We start from the raw sequence: 3,819 nt of genomic DNA, 5'->3' as shown, positions 1-3,819 counted from the left end.
CAAACACCTTCATTACTACCGAGGTCAGTGCAACTGGCCGGTAATCGTTCAGTGATGAGGGTTTGCTGTTCTTGGGCACAGGGATGATGGTGGATCTTTTGAAGCATGTGGGGACCACAGACTTCGCCAGGGACTCGTTGAAGATTTAAGTGAACACACCTGCTAGCTGGTCAGCACAGCAGCGCAGCAGACGGCCGGTGATGCCGTCTGGCCCCGCCGCTTTCCTTGTGTTCACTCTCCTCAATGCCGCTCGGACGTCATGCTCCGCGATGCTGGTCACCGGTCTCTCGCTGATGACGTCACTGTCCTCAGTAGTCAGGCGGTAGATAGCATTAGCCGCCTGGCTAACCTCGAAACGGGCGTAGAACTGATTCAGCTCGTTGGTGAATGCAGAGTCAGCAGCGTTGATCAGCGCAGTGTCCCTGGCTTTGTAGTCCGTAATGGTGCGTAGTCCGTGCCACATACTCCGTGTGTCGCCCTGGTGGAAGTGGGACTCCACACGTTTCCGGTACCGGCGTTTGGCATCTCTCACCGCGAGCCGCACGCCGTATGAGGCCGCTTTGTAGGCGCTCATATCGCCAGTGGCGAGACCCGCGTTGTAGGAGGCGGTCCTGGCGTTTACTGCGATCGATCTGTCCATCCACGGTTTCTGGTTTGGGAATGTGGTGACTCTCGCAGTGGGGATAATCTCCTCCGCTAGCATATTGACGAAGCATACTGCTACTTCCGTAAACTCGTTGATGTCGACTGCGCATGCTCTGAACATGTCCCAGTCGACGTCGTTGAGTGCGTCCTGTAGCGTAGCTTCTGATTGGGCAGTCCACCGTTTCACCTCCCTCGTGGTCACATCTTCCCTCCGTATGCTTTGCTTATACTGGGGAATGAGGAAGATGGCGTTGTGGTCAGACTTCCCAAAAGCCGGGTGTGAGACAGCTTTGTAGCCCTGCTTGTATGGCGTGTAGCAGTGATCCAAAATTCGATCCCCTCTCGTTGGACACGAGACATGCTGGTAAAAGTTTGGCATGACTTGTCTGAGGTTCGCTTTGTTAAAATCTCCTGCTACAATGAGGGTCCTTGTTTTGAAGCGAGCTCAGCACATCATGTAATTTGGACAAAGCCATACCTGTGTCCGCTTGGGGTGGGATGTAGACTGCCGTGGCGATGACCGAGGTGAACTCACGGGGCAGGTAGAAAGGGCGGCACTTAATGCTCAGGAACTCCAGATGTGGCGAGCAGCCGCTGGAGAGAGTAGAAATGCTCCTGGCATCACACCACTTTCTGTTTACCATGAAACACACTCCCCCACCTTTGGTTTTGTTTGACTCTGCCGTTCTGTCCGCGCAGAGCACAAAGAATGAATCCGACGGAGTTACGGCCTGGTCAGGCACGGTGGGGGTCAGCCATGTCTCCGTGAAGCACAGAATGTTGCAGTCCCTCATGTCACGTTGGAAGGTGACCCTTGCTCCTAAGTCGTCGAGCTTGTTCTCCATGGATTGTACATTGGCCAGTAGGATACTGGGCAGTGGTGCGCAATGCGCCTGCTGTCTCAGTCTGTTCCTAATACCAGCGCGTTTCCCCCGGCGCTTCTTTGTTCTGCGCCTCGGATGAGCGGCCCGTCCTTTGTTGTTCTCCGCGCCGCGTAGAATCTATGACGGCCAGGAAGGGTCGGGTTTAAAAGTGTCCAAGATTAGATGTGCAACCTTGGCACCGATGTTTACAAGTGATCCGCTGTCGTAAACTATAAGACTAGAGGATTTTGGGATGAAAACCAGAGCAAAAAATAGGTAAAAAACAAGAAAAGTAGATAGTCGGAGCGGAGTGGTCAGGAAGGCGTCTGGACGTGGCCGCGCCATCTTAAGACAAGACGGACCTCCTTGGAAATGTTCAATTTTCATTTCTTCTGCTAGCGTTGCTGCTTTTAGTCGAATGGTGACCGTCGAAACGCTTCTCCCACTCGTTCTTTGCTCAATGATCTACTGCTCGAGTCTTTCCTCCAACTCGGGCCACCTCGCCTTATGTCCGCGGAAACTCAGCTGCGTCTTCTTGACCTGTCGGAGCTCGTTTTCCAGCTTCCTCCACTTGCAAACCATCGATTCATTAATCTTAAATTCTCTCGCGGTTGCTCGATTTCCATGTTCTCCACATAGCTGATGGCCTTCAGTTTGAACTGTGCTTCATAAGCGTGTCTCTTTGCCATTTTCAGGGTTGTTAAAACAACGATGTTCTGCATAACGCACATACCTGTTCTTTTATATTCAATTCAATTTCAATTCAATTTTATTTATATAGCGCCAAATCACAACAAAAGTCGCCTCAAGGCACTTCATAAATATACAATCAACGCCCACACTTCCCCCTTTAGCGTTCTCATGGTGTTCTCTACTACGTCTTCCTTACAACAACAACACACACAGGGCGCACTGCACTATAGGGTGCGCCGCACTTTTTGAAGAAAATCTAAGACTTTTATGTGCGCCTTATAGTCGTGAAAATACGGTATATTGCTTTTCATTGTTCAGGTGTACATTTTGGGCTGTACAGTGTAACCATATGTTGAAAAGCATTATTAAAATAAACATTTTTAGTGTTGTACCCTACTGAAGGCATTATGTTAATAGTTCCCAGATTCATCTTTGGAAGTAAGGTCAGTATGCTTCCCCCACATTTATCATTATCGTGAAATGAGAACATGTTCCTTCTATTGTAAACTTGTTATGAGGCAATGACTATGTTATCTTACAAGCCGAGCAATAACAAATAATCACACACACATAAAAGCAACAAACACAATTTTCTTATACAAAATAACTAAAATAACTAATAATTTAAGTGACTTAAATATATAAAGTACATTCCAGGGTCCATCTATGTCAGAAACGATTAAGATGGGTGGCTAATATGTATTCCATCATCCAGCTGGGGCCTTTCGTGCATGTTCTCCCCGTATTTGCCTGGGTTCTGTTTGGGTATTCTGGCTTCCTCCCCCAAAAGATATACATAGGGTTAGGTTAACTGGTGATTCTAATTTGCCCATAGGTGTGAAAGCGAGTGCAAACTGTTATCTGTTCCCTGTGACAGACTGGCAATCTGTCCAGGGTTAACCCCACCTCTTGTCCTATGATAACTGGCATATGCTCCAAATCCCCCACAACCCTGATAAGGATAAGCAAGAATGGATCGATGGAAAATTGGCATTCGGAAAAAGAACACAAATCAAACACACTGCTCTCAGGCACATCTGTTTATTTAAAGCCTTGTTCAATCTTTATTATGGAAAGGTATGACTTGTCTTGAAAGGTATACTTGAAAGGTATCCAGTATGACTATCAAATGTATTCAATAACCCTTTAGCAACAAACCTCTATACTTTTCTTTTTTTTTTTCATGAACAAGTTACAGGGGATTATGACTGCACTTTGGATTTTGCATTGTATTTTCTATTATTTTGGAGGCAAAATGTATATAAGCAGGGCTGGACTGGGACAAAAAATCAGCCCGGGTATTTTGACTAGAGACCGGCCCACCAGGTATTATAGGAAAAACCATAAAGCCTTAGAATGAAAACAAACGTTGTTGTGACAGTGATGTGCACTGTCTTGTTGGTACATATGTATCAATCTAATAAACTTAAACCTACACCATCCTCCCTATTCTGGTATTCTAAACAGTACTTAGCCAAAACCCAAAGGCTGCTTGGTTGAGTTAACTTCCTGAACTATCTACAACATATGGTGGAAACCTGAAATTAAGACAGAGAAGACTAGAGGTGAGACATGATCATTACTGAATATTAAAAATAATAAATGACAGATTTAGTGA

The sequence above is a fragment of the Aulonocara stuartgranti genome (assembly GCF_965226115.1).
Source record: "Aulonocara stuartgranti genome assembly, chromosome: 22".
Taxonomy (NCBI): domain Eukaryota; kingdom Metazoa; phylum Chordata; class Actinopteri; order Cichliformes; family Cichlidae; genus Aulonocara; species Aulonocara stuartgranti.
This window is presented reverse-complemented; position numbering follows the sequence as displayed.